This window comes from Gossypium raimondii, chromosome 4 (genome assembly GCF_025698545.1).
Source record: "Gossypium raimondii isolate GPD5lz chromosome 4, ASM2569854v1, whole genome shotgun sequence".
NCBI lineage: Eukaryota > Viridiplantae > Streptophyta > Magnoliopsida > Malvales > Malvaceae > Gossypium > Gossypium raimondii.
In genome coordinates this window covers 32,593,542-32,615,048 of record NC_068568.1, presented here as the reverse complement: position 1 = coordinate 32,615,048, position 21,507 = coordinate 32,593,542, and the positions used below count along the sequence as shown (strand labels likewise).

The 21,507-nt window shown below is 34.7% G+C and overlaps 2 non-coding genes across 2 annotated transcripts; one reads left to right on the top strand and one right to left on the bottom strand.

The window, feature by feature from the left end:
• Positions 1–7,279: 7,279 nt before the first annotated feature.
• On the bottom strand, positions 7,280–7,386 carry LOC128040679 (small nucleolar RNA R71). The gene has a single exon (XR_008195485.1). It is a non-coding gene; the product is annotated as a small nucleolar RNA R71 (small nucleolar RNA).
• A 12,146-nt stretch (positions 7,387–19,532) lies between these two features.
• LOC128040700 (small nucleolar RNA R71) lies at positions 19,533–19,639 on the top strand. Its single transcript, XR_008195506.1, has one exon. It is a non-coding gene; the product is annotated as a small nucleolar RNA R71 (small nucleolar RNA).
• Positions 19,640–21,507: the final 1,868 nt, after the last annotated feature.

Below are 21,507 nucleotides of genomic sequence, written 5' to 3'. Positions count from 1 at the left end.
ATGTTCATAATTTGAGTGCAATTTAATTATTTTATAATTATTACATAATTTTCAGCAAGAAGTTTAGTGAAACTGCATGAATTTACGTTTAAAGGGCATGAAAAAGTGTGTATATTTTGTGTTTCCACACCCCCAAACTTAATTCATTACTCATCTTGAGTAATGCACAAATTTGAAAACAATTTCTTGGTAACACATTTGAAAAATTCCTTCAGAACAACATTCTTCCCAAAATTATGATTTGTGTATACTTATGCTGAAGAACAATAATTGGAAGATTTATTCTACTTAAGTATACATATCATTCAAATTAATCTAAATTATTCTTATGATAGTAAAAATACACTAAATGCTTCCTAATAAAGACATGTTAAATCCCTACAAGTTTGATTTTATTCCTTTATTTAAGATTAAGCTACAATCATTAAGTAACGTAGCTAGGCTAAGGGTAGGTAAAAGATAAATAAATTTAGGCTAAAACCCCTAGAATCATCTTGAATTGGACATTCGGAATAATACATTCAATACACCAACTCATTTTGCTCTCACATGCCCTTTTGTATGTCTATTTTCTTTCAAGTACATGTGCTCTTCTCTTTTTTTTTTTTGTTTTGTTTTGTTTTGTTTTGTTTTCTCTTTTTTTTTCATAAGAATTTTGATGTATGTACTACAATTTTTTAAGCATTTTATACTTCTTTTCAACTCCCCCAAACTTACTTTCAAAGAACATTCTGAATAGTACTGAGTCTAGTATTTGGGACAATTGAAAGACAATTAAGAGAAAAGTGATGGCTAAATATTGCAATGGCTTAAATAAAATTAGGCCATATAGTCTCAAAGTTGGGTTTCAAGGGATAAAAATTCATCAAGGTTGGCTTGAAAGGCTCAAACAGTCGAAACAAAAGTTTCCTAAATCATTTTCAACATTCCATGCTTCCTAGGATTTCGCCTCAAGAAACTACTAAGACAATTCTAGACACTTAAACTTTCATGCATGCCTAACTTTCCTAAGGAACTAAAAAAAATTATGGTATGATTTGCATGCTTTATTAAAAATACATTTATATCATATTTTAGCTAACATAACAATTATTGAAATAATCAAATTTTATTTATACTGAAGTTTAACATACTTAACAAAATTTCAAATTCTTGAATAAAATATAACCTAATCATAACTGAAAGAAAAATTTATTCTTAGTGGAAAAAAATTCAATTTTTCGGTGCCCCTTACTTAAGATGAACAATGTCCTCATTGTTAAAAGTGAATAGATACTATACATCAGCTAGGATTCTAGAAAAGAGGAGGTGAGTCAATTTGACTGCTTAAGTACCAAGCTATCTCTAGATCAAATCCTAGAAATGTATATATCTATTGCCACACTTTGTACTTTGCAACTTGTTCATTTTTATTTATGATTTCCACCTCTTGTTTTATTATGCAAAAATAAAAAAATTCCTACTAAAACCTAATCCTAAAATATTAAATAACCTAAGAACAAAAAAAAAAGTCAAGATCCCCCTTTCTATTTATTTGTTGATCCCTCCAAATTCGACTCATCTTTTGTTCCATCATCCTTGTTTTTGCATGAATCGCTTCGCACCCTCTATGATAGTGGACTCCATGGTTCAAATAGAAAATCTAGAAACTCAAGCAGAAAAATAAACGGGTTATTGAATATTTTCATAAGAGCGCTTCTCATTGAGTCATCCCGTATTTTTCAATATCTCCAGTAAGCTTGTTGCTGCCACTGGATATGTTACATTATGTCCATCAACTTTGACAGCTCATCTCGAAGATCTGGGCGAGGTGATTCGGTCCTAAACATTGAAGTTGCAACATCTGGTTCGGTTATTGGTTCCATTGGTTCTGCCTTATCAAGGATTTCAGCTGATTGCATTGGTTCGATCTCTATGGGATCTTCTTCTTCTTCTTCTTCTTCTTCTTCTTCAGGATCCTCACTTTCTTCAACTCGTTACTGTAGAATAGAGTCTCTGACTATTCAGTAGAGGTCCCAATCAGTGATTGTGCTCTGGCTATAACCTGTCCTATTCATGTTTGCAAGAATTTTAGCTTTCAAGCACAAAATCGTTATCGTAAAGGGAAAGTAAGCTGGGCCAGAGCGTCTAGCTACACAATTCTGTATTTCTCTCAGGATGATTTTTCCCACATCAATGGTCTTTCCAGTCAAAATCGAGTATAATAAGACCATTCACTCTAATCAAATATTCTCTACGACAAGTGTGAATTCCTTCCTTTGACATAGTCCACTTAGAACCTGGAACTGTTAGTTCCTTGAGAATTTCTTGCAGATTTTCAAACTCAATATTGCTCATCAAGGAAGAACATTTGTCGTCTTCAAAATCAGGTAATTCAAAGAATTCATTAATAGCTTTTGAGGTTATTGGTACCTTGATTCCTCAAACAGAAACTTCTGTTAATTCGTTTGAGGTCGAATTTGCATAAACTTCATGAACTAACTCCTCATCTGCACTAGGTCTTTTCTTACAAAATAACTTCTAATTGAGAGCTTTAGTAATTTGTCGAATGCACGCCATGAAATCAATATAATTTCTTTCTTTCAACATGAGCCTTTTTCTAGGTGCATCTGTTGATTCTTGAAAACGCTTTGTTATCTAGCTTTGGCTTCTTCACAGTGCAATTTGTTTTGTGATTTGTCAATTTGAGTAGAGGCATGAGTTCTTTTGCGAGGCATGATTAACCTAATCATATGATAAAACAAATATTTTCTCAAAAATTTAATTAGTTAAAAATATTAATAATTCAATAAATCGAAAAATTAAATAATTAACTAATATTGAAATTTAGGAGAAAAATTTGTCTTACCACCTTTTTTATAAAAGTTAAGAATTCAAAGAAAATAAATAGAAAGAAAAAGAGGTCGATTTAGGGATGGTTGTAGGGAGTCTTGATGGTGTGGTACATTGGCGCACGCGAACGGGTGTGTGAGAGTAGGTCTGGCAAAAGCGACAGTAGCGGCATGAGCTACTAGGTGTGTGTGTGGGCTACTGGTCGAATGGGGCTGCTGCTAGGCATGAGGATGCCATGTGGAGCTGGGCAATGTTGCAGCTAAAGAGTTTGGCACTAGGTGATTCGGTACTTGGTGGCTTTTGGATGCTAGGATTGATGGGAGGATGAGTGAAAAGAAAAGTGGAAAAGGTGGGTGAAATTTATAGTGAAGGGAGTAGGAGTTTAATTAGAATTCTTAGAACAAATTAATAATTAAGATATTCTAAGTTCTAATTCTACACAGAATTAACAACAAATAATAATTAATATAATGCATATTAAATTATTTTTGGCTATTAATTTATTGAAAAACTATAAAATATAATCAAATTTAAGCTAAGCGTAATTCTATGCCAAGTTTATAATAATTCATATATATTATAATTAATATAATTATATACTAGTTATTATCATCTTATTTATTAAATTAAATTAAAAACATTTATTCTAGATGCCTTTTGAAAATATTTACAAAAGAGACATCTAAATTTTTAATATTTACAAAAAGAGCAACAAAATTATGAAAAATAGTTCAATTAAGTACCTAGATTTAAAGAAAATTTGAAATGAGTTGCAATTAAAACTTGGATCAAATTTGACCCTTTTATTTGAAACACCAAAAAATTATTTTTCCATTTAGGGAATAATTTATTGGAAGATTATGTTAAAACAAATTCACAGGAAAGATTGGAGGGGTCACAAGCGGTCCCGCTTAAGTTCCAATCTCTTAGACATAATTTATTTAAACATACTAATCTCAAAAATATACCCTAAATCATTTATTTAAACAGAAAAACAAGAAAAACAATTAAATATCTGATAAAATGAACAAGATTTGTTCACGTTAAATTTTATCTCCCTAGTAATGTTTTAAGCACTGAGCGTTAATTTGAAAATTACCTCCCTTACTTTGAAGTTCGACAACTCTGTATTGATAAACTTGGTGAATTGTAAATGCACTAGACCAATGTAATTTTACTAGACCAATGTAATTTTAACTTACCTGGAAAGAACCTTAATCTGGAATTGAATAAGAAGACTTGTTAACCTGCTTCAAATTCTCGAACCTGAATGTGCTTGTCATGCCATCTCTTAAGTTTTTCCTTGAGTAATTTGGCATTCTCGTATGAGAACATTCGAAACTCTTCTAACTCATTGAGTTGGAGCATCTGTTTCTCTTTAGCAAGCTTAAGATCCAAGTTGAGTTGTTGGAAAGCCTAGTAAGCTTTGTGCTCTAACTCCAAGGGCAGATGACATTCTTTCCCAAAGACCAACCCATAGGATGATATCCCTAAAGGTGTCCTGTATGCTATCATTTAGGCCCATAAAGCATCATCCAATCTTTTAGACCAATCTCGTTGGTTCGGGCGAACTACCTTCTCGAGTATGCCTTTGATCTCTTTGTTTGCGAGTTCAACATGGTCATTCGTCTGTGGATGGTAAGCTGTGGCAACATTGTGCTTTACTCCATGTTTGTCGAGTAACCATTTCAACCATTTGTTCACAAAAATGGGACCCTTCTTCATTAACGATAGCTCTTGGGGTCCCAAACCTTGTGAATACATGCTTCTGTAAAAACTTCATCACAACCTTAGCATCATTCGTCAAATATGCATCTGCCTCAACTCACTTAGACACGTAGTCTACTGCTAATATGTACTTATGACTAAAAGATAGAGGAAAGGACCGAGAAGTTCAATACCCCAATCATTGAATAATTCAACCTCAATGATGTTTGTTCGAGGCATCTCATTTCTGTTGGTGACTGTAAACGAAAAAATTTATAGGATTTTTGTTATATAATTCATCACCTTTTTACTTAAAATTGTTGCTAAAACCAAGTAATTGTTTAATAAATTAATGAAATTTTTGAAAATATGAAATTAGGACATAGAAATTATTAAAATGTGATTTTATGTTTTATTATATAGTTTTATTCATAAAATGACTTATTTTATATTAATTTAAGCATATTATATTTTTAAGCTATGAAGTGGGATTAAATTAAATAATAAAATATAATGTTATATTTTAATAATTCATTTTAAATATTTCAGTAATAAAATTTGGTTTAATTAATTAATTAAATTATTTAATTAAAGTGGTTAAATAAATTCATTTGGTCCTCCAAACTATCTGCTATTTTTGACAGGTCTGAGAGTTTTCTTCTAATTTCAAAACCGTCCAAATTGGGGACCAAGTTAACCCAATTTTCGGCTGCACATGGTTGATTATAAACCAAATTTTGGTTTAATTACATAAGGCCCTTGAAGAGTTAAAGAAATTAGAGATTTACCTGAAGATTTGCTAGAGACCAAGTCTTAGTCCTGAGTTGTTGTGGCATTCAAATTGACCAAAAATGAAGGAAAAATCAGCCACATTTCCTCAATTCATGGCTAGCCACTCTTGGAGGAGGTTTCAAAGGATGTACACTCCTAATTTTTTCAAACTAGCTCCCTTGCCTCACCTATAAATAAGAGCTCATTTCTACTTTTTCAATCATCCCTCATCCTCTCCCTCAAATCTCTTAGTTCTCATGCTTATCATCATCCTTGCATAAGGATTTTATCAAATTAGCCTCTTAAATAGCCTTTGATCGGCCACCTTGGAGAACCATCACCAAAGGAGCAACACAAAGAAGCGCATGAGTCTTATTAGACAGAGTCTTGGGTGACAGCCACTCTGAATAAGGTTCAATCTTTCTTTGCTTTCATTTAATATAAAGATGTTTGCTATGAGTTCTATGTTATTGTTTACAACAATGATAGCTTAAAATTTATTTAAGCTAGGATGATTATTTTGATTAAATAATATTTATGTGATTCATGCTTATAATATTTGTGCCTCAATCGATCATGTTTTCAATTAAAATCAAGTCTGTATTTCGTTCATACGTGATTGAACTGCACCTGAATTAGCTGAGCGATCCTAACCAGACGATGGCTAATGGACACATAATTGAAATGTGCATGCTTAATTTAGATCCTAACACGATTAAATTGTAGGTTGCATAACAATCCTAACTAGGCTCTGTTATCTGCATAGATTTTAGATTTGTGTGATTAAATTGTGTTAAACCTAACACATCCCTGTTACCTCACATGAATGCTAAGAAACCCTTAGTAAATAAAGATCAGTAAAATGCGTTTTTACTAAGTAAAGGATTCCAAAAGGACCTAATTTGGTTTCCAAACTTATGAAAGATCGAGTTACCGTGGTGTTTTTTTGAATATTATTAAGCTTGATGATAATAAATTAAGTTTAAATAAAGTAATTGTCCTAGTTTATTTATGTAATAATTGTTGCAAATTGTGTAAAATTTTGCTAAAATCTATTTCATTCATATAGTCTGCATATTAGGATAATTTACATTAGGGATCGTTGCATCTAGTTTATACCACTTCTGAACTCTACCTTGTTTTTATTTTTCAAATTGTTAATATAATTTTACAAATTTAGTGACTTAGCACAAATACAATCCCTGTAGAGATGATAACTCGATACTTACTTGTTACGTGATAATGATTGTGTACACTTGCACAAACCTGAGCGTTACAAATTTTTGGCGCCGTTACCGGGGATTGTCAACTGTTGCCGTAGTCATTTTTTTGTGAAATTATTTATTTTCAATTTCATTTATTTCTAACATTACTAACTTATTCTTTTTAATTTTTGCGATTTTCTTCTCTGGTGTTTATGAGCATAGATCGAATTATTGGTTTGCTCCCTGCAGACCCTGAAATTGAGTGAACTTTTAGACAAAAAAGACGTGAACGAACAGCTCAAAGCCAAGTCGAGATGGACCTTAAAACTCAGAATCAAGGCCAGGGTAATGAAGCCGGTTATGTATGAAATCTCATCCTCATTGTTGATGATAGGGATCGATGCATCAGACAATGTGTTGTGCCAATTTTTAGCGAGTTAAACCCAAGAATTAGATGGCCAGATATTGAGGCAACCCAGTTTGAATTGAAACCAGTGATGTTTCAAATGCTACAAACGGTGGGCCAATTTAGTGGTATGCCCACGGAAGATCCACATCTCCACCTTCGATTGTTTATGGAGGTGAGTGATTCATTCAAGATAGACAGTGTGACTGAGGATGCACTGAGGTTGAAGTTGTTTCCATACTCGTTGTGAGATTGAGCACGAGCATGGCTTTATTCATTGCCACCAAGTTCCATATCTACATGGCAAGAATTAGTAGAGAGATTTTTGGTTAAGTATTTCCCACTTAGCAAAAACGCTAAGTTAAGGAACGAGATCACAAATTTCCAACAATTGGATGATGTGTCATTGTATGAGGCTTGAGAGCGATTCAAGGAGTTAGTTCGTAAGTGTCCTCATCATGGGATTGCTCATGGTATCCAGTTGGAGACATTCTATAATGGTCTCAATGCACATACAAGATTGACGGTAGATGCTTTCGCGAATGGTGCATTTTTGTCGAAGTCTTATAATGAGGCTTATGAGATCATCAAGAGGATCGCGAGTAATAACAATCATTGGCCAACAAATAGAACAACTTCAAGAAGATGAGTAGCCAAAGTTCATGAAGTTGACTCTTTCACTTCGTTATCGTCTATTTCCTCTATGTTAAAATAGTGAACCACTAATAGTACTAATAATTTTACAGCTCATCCACCAAGTCCGTTTGAAGTAGTTTCCTGTGTGTACTGTGGGGAAGGTCATTCTTTTGAGAATTGTCCATCAAATCCTGAGTCAGTGTACTATGTGGGGAACCAATATCAAAATAGGAGTGGACAAGGAACCCAGTCCATCTTCTACAATCCTTCATGGCGTAATCATCCTAAATTTTCTTTGAGCAACCAAGGAAATAGACCAAACAACAACTCATTGTAGCAAAGACCCAACCAAGCTTAAGGGTTTAATCAGCAAGCTCCAAAACCACCTCAAGCTAAGGCATCAAATAGTTTGGAGAACTTTTTAAAAGTGTACATGGCAAAGAATGACACTTTGATCCAAAGCCAAGCAGCAACACTGAAAAATTTGGAAAACCAAATGGGTTAGTTAGCTACGGAGTTTCGTAATAGACCGTAAGGAACCTTGCCGAGCGGTACTGAGAATTTAAGAAATTTAGGTAAAGAACATATCAAGGTAGTGTCATTGTGAAGTGGAAAGACTCTGGAACCCCGATTGATTGATGTTGATGATGGGCATGTTGAAAAGGAGGAAAGTCAACCAGCTGTAGAAGTTCCTACACTAAAGGAATCAGAATCTGCACAGTCTAACAAGGTAAACCCTGATCTAGTGAATTAAAATATTTTAACATCTTCTTTGAATGAAGATTTACCTACTCAGTTAAGTTGTCTGGTTCAACCGAAAGTTCCATCACCTCCATATCCGCAAAGATTGCAACAACACAAGCAGAAACAGGAGGTGCAATTGAAGAAGTTTTTGGATATTCTGAAGTAGTTACACATCAACATTTCGTTGGTGGAGGCTTTAGAAAAATGTCAAATTATGTGAAGTTTATGAAGGATATACTGTCCAAGAAAAAACGACAGAGTGAGTATGAGACTGTTGCCTTGACAAAGGAGTGCAGTACGTTCCTGCGGAACAAACTACCACCGAAATTGAAAAAACCCAGGAAGCTTTACTATACCCTATAACATTGGTGAATCTTACTGTGGTAAAGCTTTGTGTGACTTAGGAGTGAGTATCAACTTGATGTCTAAGTCTATTTTCAAGATGTTAGGGATAGGTGAAGTAAGATCTACAACTATGACGCTTTAGCTAGTGGACCGTTCTTTAGCATATCCTGAAGGAAAGATCGAGGATGTTTCGGTAAGAGTCGATAAATTTATTTTTCCTGCTGATTTCATTATTTTAGATTTTGATGCAGATAAGGAAGTACCAATTTTCCTTGGAAGACCTTTCCTAGCCACGGGAAGAACGTTAATTGATGTGTAGAAAGGTGAACTCACCATGCAAGTTCAAGACGATTAGGTAACCTTTAACATTCTTAAACCAATGAAATTTCCCAATCCGACAGAGGATTGTTCAGTTATGAAAGAGATAGAAACCTTGGTTTGTTTGAAAAACAATTTTCAAGAAGATCCATTGGAGAAAGCTTTAGATCTTGACCTTTTAGAGGATGAAAAAGGTGAAGAAAACATGGCTTTGATGAAAGCCAATCCAAGAAATTATATTCAATCCACACGATTTGAACCGTTGGAGCTGGAAGTCAGAGAATTTGTGCAACCCAAGTTGTCAAATGAAAAACCACCTCAACTCGAACTAATGGTACTTCCTTCCCATTTGAAATACATTTATTTTGGTGATTGTTCTACTTTGCCTGTGGTTATTTCAGCGGAACTGACAAAAGATTAAGCGGAGCGATTAATTACTATTCTAAAGAAATTTAAGAAAGTAATTGGTTGGAGCATAGCTGATATTCGAGGTATAAGCCCTTCATTTTGCATGCATAAAATCATTTTAGAAGAAGGTGAAAGAGGTCGAATGGATAGGCAAAGGAGGCTCAATCCTATTATGAAACAAGTTGTGAGAAAGAAAGTGATTAAATGGTTAGATGCAAGAATCATCTATCCTATTTCCGATAGTTCGTGGTTAAGTCCGGTGCAATGTGTGCCGAAGAAAGGTGGAATCACGATTGTTGAAAATGAGCATAACAAGTTAATTCCAACGAGAACTGTTACCGATTGAAGAATCTGTATTGATTATAGATAGCTGAACAAAGCCACTCGAAAGAACCATTTTTCATTACCTTTTATGGATCGATGTTAGATCGATTGACAGGCAATGAATTCTATTGTCTTTTAAATGGCCATTCGAGATATAACCAAATATTTGTAGCCCCAGAGGACCAACATAAAGCAACAATTACTTGTCCATATGGTATGTTCGCTTTTAGGCGAATGCCTTTTGGTTTTTGCAATGCACTTGCAACGTTTCAACGATGCATGATGGCAATATTTACTGATATAGCCAAAAATTTCGTCGAGGTTTTCACGGATGATTTTTCTATTTTTGGTAACACTTATGATATTTGTTTGAGTAATTTGCCTAAGGTACTGAAGAGATGCGAAGAGACGAATCTTGTACTAAATTGGGAAAAATGTCATTTTATGGTCAATGAAGGAATTGTCTTAGGTCACAAGATCTCAAAGAAAGGAATTGAAGTTGACAAAGCAAAGGTGGATGTAATTGAAAGATTACTGGCCCCAATTAAAGTGAAAGGAGTCAGAAGTTTCTTAGGCCATACCGGTTTTTACCGAAGGTTTATCAAGGATTTCTCAAAAATTTCTAAGCTACTATGTTTGTTGTTAAAGAAAAATATAGTGTTCAATTTCAACAAAAAATGTTTGGAAGCTTTTGAAGATCTAAAGAATCAGTTAATTACAGCCCCAATAATCGTTACACCTGATTGGAACTCACCTTTTGAGTTGATGTGCGATGCAAGTGATAATGCTATTGGAGCTGTGATAGGTCAAAGAAATAAAGTATTCCACCCCATTTACTATGCAAGTAGAACCTTGACGGGAGCCCAACTCAATTACAAGGTCACTTAAAAGGAACTATTTGCTATAGTTTTTTCTTTTGACAAATTATGTTCATATCCTATAGGTACCAAAGTTACAGTATTTACTGACCATGTGGCCATTAAATACTTGCTCACGAAGAAATATGCAAAACTAAGGCAAATTCGTTGGATACTTTTACTTCAAGAATTTGACCTTGAGATCCAAGATAGAAAAGGTATCGAAAATCAAGTAGCTGATCATCTGTCGAGGTTGGAGCAAGATAAGGTAACACAGTCCGGTGTGCCTATCAACGAGAATTTCCCAGGTGAGCACTTATTCGAGGTAAGACAAATTCATGAAATACTCTGGTTTGCTGATTTTGCTAATTATGTTGCATGTGGAATAATTGCTCGAGAAATGACATACCAACAAAGGAAGAAATTTCTTCATGATAGTCGGTATTATTTTTAGGAGGATCCGTCTTCATGATCCACATACCACCATTGCTGTCGTACGTTGTCGTCACCGCCGTAACTCCTTCGCCGTCTCAAGGTTTGCCAAAGCAAGATCCACCTTCTTTTGCCGATTTCTCTTTTGCCTCTACAAGCAGAAACTTTGCCGAATTTTTAGGAAAATACCATGTCTCGCAAAAGAACTATATCATCAAAAACTACTTCTAAAAACCCGATTTTGATCGATGAAGAAGTGAAAGAGCAATTTGATTCAAATTTCAAGCATCAACCTATGATGTCGGAAAAGGGTTTTAACCTGAAGAGCAATGATGTGATGGTTGCCCCTATGCCGATTAGAATGATAATCAATGCTCGCAAGTGGGAACGATTCTGCGATACTCGTTCACTTCCCGATGATGAACTAGTTTGAGAATTCTATGCTAGTTTGACTACATAAGATGCTACTGAAGTCACCGTTCGAAAGAAAAATGTATCTCTTACTTCTAAGTCCATCAATGATTTGTTTAATTTACCTGATGTTTCGGAAGATGAGTACTACCCTACGATGAACAATATCAATTGGGATTTTCTTCAACAAGTGTTTGATGTTGTGACAAATCCGGGATCCTAATGTATTATAAGAATGTATGGAAGCCATTCTTGTCGAAGAGAATATTTAAAACTAGTTTTAAAGGTATGGTTTTATTTTGTTCGCTACAGTTTTATGGCTATCTCACATAGTTCCACCATATCAGTGGAACGAATGCTCTTGTTATATGCAGTTTTGACAGAAAAGTCTACAAATGTTGGGAAAATTATCCTCATGGAAATTCATGATTGTGCTAAAAAGAAGGCAGGAAGTGCTTATTTCCCATCATTAATCACTTCACTTTGCTTAACGGCCCGTGTTAAAACACAAGCAAATCTGAAGGGGCAGTATGTCCAAGGGTGCATCACAAGTCGTGATCTTGAAAGGTTAGTAGAGAGAGTGCATGACCTGAATCAAGGCGAGCAAGAGGAACCAATTGAGCCAGAAACTGAAGAGTCAACAAATAAAACTAAAATTGAAGCTGATTCAGTTACAGACACTGAAGTAGAAGAATTTGATAAGGAACTAAATAGTCCTCAACCAGCTAAAAGAACTGAAAACTTTAAACCAAGGGTTGAGCTAGAAGAAGAACCAGTCAAGCTAAGTGTTCAACCAGAATTTACGACTCCAATGCCAACTCCAGCAAGTACTTCAAAGAAATCGAAGCTGTCTATTTTGACAGATATGTGCAAGTTCATGCACAATCAACAACAAACTTACTAGAAATATGCAAAAACTAGGGATGATTCAATTGGAAATACTTTTAAGAATATCTCTAACACTTTTGTTCCTGAGTTCCCAGATGCTATCTTTGAGACATTGACGGAAGATACTGACGATGCAAGCAGAGATGAAACTAAAGAAGACAAAGGGAATGAGCTAGAAAAATAAAATGGGGGATTCTTGTCTTGTTATTTATTTAATTGTTTTTTAGGTCTTTAGGAATTTATTTCTTTAGTAATTAGGATTTAATCTTTGCAAAATAAAACATATCAAGCATGAATAAATACTTCTTTAGAAAGAAAAAGACTAAGTGATGTGGCAATGGGAATGAACCTGTCTAGGATTGGGTTATTAGGAAAGACTTGGTATTTAAGCAGTCTTAATGACTCACCTCTCTTTCTTTACAACCCTACCTGGTGGTCAGTTTTCATTCATTACTTTGTTATTACAAAGAGGACATTGCTTCTTTTTAAAGGGGGTAAGGCAAATAAATTGCTCAAATTTTAAAACTTTCAAGTATGTTTCAATCATTTCTTTCATAAGTATGTTTTAATAAATGAATGTTTAGAGAAATTCTTTTTAATAAGATAGCTTGTATGCAAGTATGAATGATGATTTTATCTGAGATATTGTATGTTATCGTGAAGAATGGAATGTTTTTATGATCTTAGTCTTAGTTAATGTTTGCTATGAAAACTCAGTTTCTCTTGAGATCGGACATGGATGAAGGTTTATATCTTTAGAATTGACTTAGTAACTTTCTTTAGGCGAAATCCTAGGGGACATAAAAATCTAAAATGATATAAGCACCATTTTTCTTTGGACCGTTTGAGCCTTTTCAAGCCCACCTTATGATATTCGACCCTTGAAACTACAATTTTGAGCTTTAAGGCCTGTTTTTGAAATGAACCTACATTATGAGTCGGTTACCATGTTTTTAAAATTATCCTAATTTTGTGCACCTATTTTAACTTAAGTGTCTTGGGAATCAACATTTGAGGAAATTTTCATAAAGATGTATGTGCTAATGCTTAAAAAAATCACAAAGGCAAAGAAAGAGTGAAGAAAAGTTCACCTAGTCTTCAAAAAGGAAAAATGTATGAGCTTGAGTTCAAAATAAGTTTGGGGGTGTTCCAAAGGTTCACTTGAAGAAAAAGGTTGAATTTCGAGAAATCCAGGACAAGTCAAAGGTTAAGATTTTTGAAACCAAAATGTCTCATCTCTTAAAATCCCTACCTTAAACCAAGCCCCATTACAACCTTATAAAAGACCTATTGATTTGATGATTATGTCACTTACATTAGTGGAGAGGATGTATTAAGTTCAACATATGAAGATCATAAATAAGCCTTATAATTGTTTGCTTGATTGATAAGAAATTGTGTTGAATGAAGAATATTATCTATGCCTGTGGCATACATGCAAATTATGATTCATTTTAGCATATCTTGAAACTTAGAATAAAATTTTCCAAATGTTTGTATATGAGTTACTTGTTAATAAAGAAGATTTATGAGCATGAATTTGTTGATGCATGATTATGAGACGAAGATTGATGCTACTTACACTTTTAGCAAAATTTGCCTTAGCAAGACCTTGTGCTGTGCATGAACATTACTCGGGATGAGCAATGATTTAAGCTTGGGGCTGTGTAAACGTAAAAATATAAAGGATTTTTTTCTATATAATTCATCACCTTTTTACTTAAAATTGTTGTTAAAACCAAGTAATTGTTTAATAAATTAATGAAATATGTGAAAATATGAAATTAGGACATAGAAATTATTAAAATGTGATTTTATGTTTTATTATATAGTTTTCATGCATAAAATGGCTTATTTTATATTAATTTAAGCATATTATATTTTTAAGCTATGAAGTGGGCCACGCATGATTAAATTAAATAATAAAATATAATGCTATATTTTAATAATTCATTTTAAATAATTCATTAATAAAATCGGGTTTAATTAATAAAGTAAATGGATTAATTAAAGTGGTTAAATTAATTCATCTGGTCCTCTAAACTATCTGCTCTTTTTGATAGGTCTGAGAGTTTTCTTCTAATTTCAAAACCGTCCAAAGTGGGGACCAAGTGAACCCAATTTTTGGCTGCACATGGCAAATTATAAACCAATTTTTGGTTTAATTACCTAAGGCCCTTGAAGAGTTAAAGAAATCAGAGATTTACCTGAAGATTTGCTGGAGACCGAGTCTTAGTCCTGAGTTGTTGTGGCATTCAAATTGACCAAAAATTCATGGCCGACCACTTTTGGAGGAGGTTTCAATGGATGGACACTCCTAATTTTAGAAAACTAGCTCCCTTGCCTCTCCTATAAATAAGAGCTCATTTCTCACTTTTTCAATCATCCCTCATCCCTGATCCTCTCCCTCAAATCTCTTAGTCCTCATGCCTATCATCATCCTTGCATAAGGATTTTATCAAATTAGCCTCTTAAAGAGCCTTTGATCGGCCACCTTGGAGAACCATCACCAAAGGAGCAACGCAAAGAAGCGAATGAGCCTCGTCAGTCAGAGTCTTGGGTGACAGCCACTCCGAATTGGGTTCAATCTTTCTTTTCTTTCATTTAATTTAAAGATGTTTGCTATGAGTTCTATGTTATTGTTTACAACAATGATAGCTTAAATTTTATTTAAGCTAGGATGATTATTTTGATTAAATAATATTTATGTGATTCATGCTTATAATATTTGTGCCTCAATCGATAATGTTTCAATTAAAATCAAGTCTGTATTTCATTCATACGTGATTGGAATGCACCTGAATTAGCTGAGCGATCCTAACCAGACAATGGCTAATGGACGCATAATTGAAATGTGCATGCTCAATTTAGATCCTAACCCAATTAAACTGTAGGTTACATAACAACCCTAACCAGGCTCTGTTATCTGCATAGTTTTTAGATTTGTGTGATTAAATTGTTTCAAACCTAACACGTCCCTGTTAACTCACACGAATGCTAAGAAACCCTTAGTAAATAGGGATCAGTAAAATGCGTATTTACTAAGTAAAGGATTCCGAAATGACCTAATATTTTTTCCGAATATTATTAAGCATGATGATAATAAATTAAGTTTAATTAAAGTAATTTTTCTAGTTTATTTATGTTAAAATTGTTGCAAATTGTGTTAAATTTTGTTAAAATCTATTCATTCATATAGTCTGCATATTAGGATAATTTACATTAGGGATCATTGCATCTAGTTTATACCACTTCTCAACTATATTCTATTTTTAATTTTCAAATTGTTAATATAATTTTACAAATTAAGTGACTTAGCTCAAATACAATCCTTATGGAGACGAAAACTCGATACTTACTTATTACTTGATAACAACTGTGTAAACTTGCACAAACTCGAGCGCTACAGTGACGTTTCCAACCCTTTGACATTGATCACAACTCTTTACGTAAGTATATGCGTCTTTGAATAGTGTTAGTCAAAAGAATCTAGCTTGCAATACCTTGGCCGCATTACGTGTACCTCTGAAGTGTCCCTCACTCGAAGATGAGTGGCAATGATATAAAATCTTATGTACTTCATTTTCTGCCATGCATCTCCTAATTATTTGATTTGCACACTTTTTAAACAAGTATGGTTCTTCCCAGAAATAATACTTCACATCATGAAGAAACTTTTTCTTTTAATGATACGTCTTATCAATCGACATCAAACCACAAGCTAAATAGTTAGCAATATCAGCAAACCAAGGGGTATTGTTGACATGATTTACCTTTAGTATGTGATCGTCTAGAAATGTCTCCTAAATGGGTATAAGTGGAGAATTCCCTTCTTGCGGCTCTAATCTGGACAAGTGGTCTGCTACTTGGCTTTCTACTCTCTTTCGATCTTGAATTTATAGATCAAACTCTTGAAGTAGAAGTACCCATCGGATCAGTCTTGACTTAGCATCTTTCTTAGCAAGTAAATACTTAATTGCCAAATGGTCCATATAGATAGTCACTTTGGTACCTATAAGATAAGATCGAAACTTGTTAAAAGCAAACACAATAGCATGTAACTCTTTCCCTGTTACCGTATAATTCAGTTGAGCTCCTGTCAGAGTCTGACTTGCGTAGTAGATGGGATGAAAAACTTTGTTCCTTCGCTGGCCCATGACAGCTCCTATCGCGAAGTCATTTGCATCACACATCAATTCAAATGGCAAATCCCAATCTGGTGTGACGATTATGGGTGCCAAAACTAACCGACTCATCAAATCTCTAAAAGCTTTTAAGCACTACTCATCAAATTTGAACGTCATGTCCTTCTCCAATAATTTGCATAAGGGTTTAGCAATTTTGGAGAAGTCTTTGATAAATCTTCGATAGAAGCCGGCGTGTCCCAAAAAGCTCCTAACACTCTTTACAGGTGCTGGAGGTGGGAGTTTTTCAATAACGTCTACCTTTGCTTTATTTACCTTGATTCAATGTCTGTTATGCAATGCCCTAGAACGATACCTTCTCGTACCATGAAATGACACTTTTCCCAGTTGAGTACGAGGTTTGTTTCTTCGCATCGCCTTAGTACCTTGGTGAGATTGGCTAGGCAATCATCATATGTATCTCCAAATACTAAAAAATCATCCATAAAGACTTCCAAGTATTTCTCAACCATGTCAGTATAAATAGACATCATACATCTTTGAAATGTAGCACGTGCATTACATAAACCAAATGGCATGCATCTAAATGCAAATGTACCGTACGCGTAGGTGGAGGTTGTCTTGTGTTGATCTTTTGGAGCTACTGTAATCTGATTATACCCCATGTATCCAATGAGAAAATAGTAATAGTCTCACCCCGCGAGTCTATCCAGCATTTGGTCCAAAAATGGTAAAGGAAACTGATATTTCCTAGTCACTTTGTTTATCTTCCACTAATAAATGCAAATTCTCCATCCAATAACTATTCTAGTCGGTATCAACTTGTTATTTTCATTTTCTACGATCGTAATACCTCCTTTCTTCGGCACGCACTGGTCTGAACTCACCCACGAACTGTTTGAGAAGGGGTAAATGGTACCTGCATCTAACCACTTAATTATTTCTTTCTTTACCATGTCTTTCATGATAGGGTTAAGTCTTCATTGTCCATCAATCATCCCTTTTTCGCCATATTCCATGATGATCTTGTGCATGCATACAGACAGACTAATGCCACGAATATCTGCGATGGTCCATCTGATAGCCTTCTTAAATTGTTTCAATACTAGGATGAGTTTCTCTTCTTACTCAGCGATTAATTCTACTGAAACAATCATAGGTAAAGTAGAAGCGTTGCCTAAATAAACATATTTTAAATGCGAGGAAAGTACCTTCAGTTCTAATCTAGGTATAATCCCTATTCTCTAACTCCAAAAAACCAAAGCGGGATTGTGGATTAAATCCCCTTTGATTAGCTTCTAGCAAAGCTAACTATTCATCCTCCTCTATACCAAGGAGGGTCTGATGTCAAAATTTGTTCCAATGGGTCCTCAACAAAGTTAAGTTCCCTTTCCATGATTAATTCCTCTAAATCAGACACTGTAGAACAATAATCAATTGCGTCAGGAAATCGCATACACTTAAAAACATTAAATGTTACCTGATCGTCTTGAACACGCATAGTCAGCTCGCCCTTCTGTACATCAATAAGGGTCATTCCAGTTGCTAGGAAAGGCCTTCCTAAGATGATTGGCACTTATTTGTCTGCTTCAAAGTCTAGAATAACAAAGTCAACAGGGGAAATAAATTTGTCTACACGTACCAATACGTCATCGATTTTTCCTTCTGATGTCCTAAGGATCGATCTGTTAATTGAAGTGTAATCGTAGTAGGTCTAACTTCACCTATCCACAACTTCTTAAATATTGACATGGGCATCAAGTTGATACTCGTACCCAAATCACATAGTGCTTTACCTTAATATGTTGCTCCAATGTTGCAAGGTATGGTAAAACATCCACGATCCTTTAACTTTGGGGGTAGTTTGTCTTGAAAATATGCACTGCATTCTTTCGTGAGGGCTACCGTCTCAAATTCTCCTAGTCGTCATTTTTTAAACAAGATATCCTTCATGAATTTGACGTTGATCGGTATTTTTTCAATTGCTTCAACCAATGGGATATTGATATGAAGTTACTTCAGTATGTTTAGGAACTTCATGAATTGAACTTCTTGCTTCTACTTTTGAAGTCTTTGAGGGTAGGGTGGTGGAGGCTTCTTTACTGGAACTGGTTGATTAGTCTTTTGTGGCAATTCTGAATCTAACAAAGTTTTTAGTTTATCAAAATTAGTTGGTTCAGAAGTTACCTTTTCAAATTTTGCAAATTCAGGTTTTGGTGAAACTAGATTTTCAACACTTGGTTAAACTTCCTTTGAGTCTTGAGCATCAGCTGGCTCCTCTTCAACTTTGTCAGTGTTAGGCTCTAATGTCTTCCCGCTCCTCAATGTCAATGTTTTACGATGCTCCTTCCTAAGTTTCCTCTAATTCTCTATACCACTAGGTAAAGCACCTTGTGGTCAGTTTCTGAGTTCAGTTGCAACCTGGCCCATTTGGTTTTCTAGGTTTTTCAATGCAGCTGCTTGGCATTGGATTAAGGTATCATTCTTGGCTATGTATGCCTTGAACAAGTTTTCTAAGCCATTGGATGGTTGAACTTGAGGTTGTTTCTGAACTTGCTGGGTAAAAATAGGTGGCTAGGTCGGTCTAGGTTGGGCGTATGTGTTATTGGGTCCAGCCCCTTGGTTACTCTAGGAGAAATTAGGGTGGCTTTATCAGGATGGGTTATAGGAATTGGATTATAGTCCTTGCCTTCCTCGATTTTGGTTACCCTTGTAATATACATATTTTGGGTTCGATGGACATTCTTCGAACAAATGTCCTTCACTACAATAAACACAAGCTATATTTTCAAATAGATTCGGTGGCTGAGCTGTAAGACTATTAAACCCATTAATAGTAGAATTTTTAAGCATTGAGAATATTGAGGATACTTGAGATGCAAGTGAAGTGAGAGCGTTTACTTCATGTATTCCAGTGACTCTTCTTTCTAACGCTGCTGGATTGGTTGGCCATTGATAATTGTTGTTGGTAATCCTCTCAATGATTTCATAAGCCTTGTTATAAGACTTAGAAAGGAGAGCACCGTTAGCAGAAGCATCCACTACCATCCTCGTGTGAGCATTGAGACTACTATAAAACGTCTCAAGTTGGATGCAATGTGGGATTCCGTGATGAGGGCACTTCCGTAATAATTCTTTGTACCTTTCCCATGCCTCATACAAGGACTCATCATCCATTTATTGGAAAGCATTGATCTCGTTCCTAAACTTAGCATTCTTGCTAGGCAGGAAATACTTCATGAGGAATCTTTATGCTAACTCTTGCCATGTGGAAATTGAATTTGGTGGCAATGAGTTCAACCAGGCTCGAGCTCTATCCCTTAGCGAATATGGGAACAACTTCAATTGTAGTGCATCTTTGGGTACTCCGATTAACTTGAAAGAATCTCTCACCTCCATGAACAGTCTTAAGTGCAAGTGAGGATCTTTGGTCGGCATTCCACTGAATTGACCCACTATTTAAAGCATCTGAAACATGACTAGCTTCAGCCTAAACTGTTGTGCCTGAATTTCGGGTCTCCTAATACCCGGATTAAGATCATCTTGATAAAAATCACATTTATAAACATACTTACCTACCAAAATCCATTTATAAACAGAAACTGAGTTGCTATTAATCACATTTCTTAACTTAGAATTATTAAACTCATGTTTCTGTTGTTACGAATAAATTCATAGCAACTCAGTAATTTGCTAACTTATAAACATACTTACCTACTAAAATCCATTTATCTCTTGACTATATCTCTATGTCAATTCAACCGATTAAACAAATTTTAATAAGGAAATGTGTTAATGCACATACATACTTATGAAATTAAAATAATCTATTGTACATATCTCTATGCCAATTCAAAAATTAATTCAATCTCATAAGCACATAAAACATTACGTGAGGTAACAATGTATTTCTATCTTGAAACAGTTTAATCACAATAATCTTGCAAGTTATGCAAGGCTAATGTATCTTTAGATATCGTTTCTAATTTAACCCTAGCTACCTTAGATGATTAAACATGCACTAATTAATTATTGTGTCAATTAATTATAATTTCAATCCGTTTAAATAGTTAATTCATTAGTTACCTTAAAATTTTAATGCAAGAATAACTTAGTCATGGTTTTACTTAATCAAACATCTTACTGAGGCCTATAACAACACAAACACAATTTTAATAACTCAAATAGATGAACTGCAATCAACCTAACACGAATTAAATTTAAGCCATATTAATTAAATTAAACATATCAACATCACAAATATTCAAAGACATGATTATAACAACAACAATAAAATTAAAAGGATAAGGAACAAGAATCAAATCCGGTGTTTCTCCGAGGCTTGACTAGTTTGCTTCGGTCCTCCTTCTCAGCTTGTTCTTCTTGAACCGAGGCTTCCACGAACACTTGAATGCTGCTCCAAATGGTGGTTGAATGAATCTTTTTCAATAGGTGAAATCGGCAAAGGAATAGGGGAAGAACATGAAGAACAATGGAAGGGAATGAAGAGAGAAAAGTGAGAGAGCGGTGAAGAAATGAATGGGTTTGAGATGTGCTTGTAGGGAGAAACCAAGGGGCTATTTATAGGATGAGAAGACTGCTAAAAATAGCCAAAATCAAAAGCTAGAGACTCCCCCCATGGCTGGCCATACATGTGGCACGTTTGAAGATTTCAAACATGATATTTTTAGGTAGGGGCAACTCTTGAAAGGCATGAATAGTGGAGGGGTTTGAATGCAAATTGAAGGAGTCTTGAAGGGCCATTTTCCAAGCCAAATAATCAGCCAAACAAGTTATTTGGGTCAGCATGTGGGACGGTTTTGGGCTTCCCTGTTCTCGGTTGGATGAGTTTTCTCGGTTCAGCTCAACTAGGCCATTTTTCATAATTAATTAATAATAATTTATTTAACCCAAATTAAATTGGATTAAAATTAAAAGTAATTATATTATGAATTAATACACATAATTTGGATCATCTTAGGCTGAAAAATTAATTCACCTTGATACTTTAAAATTGCTTCTCGATTTTGCGCTTTTAGTAGTGTCTGCCGAACCGTTTTTCCCCCATTGTGTAAATC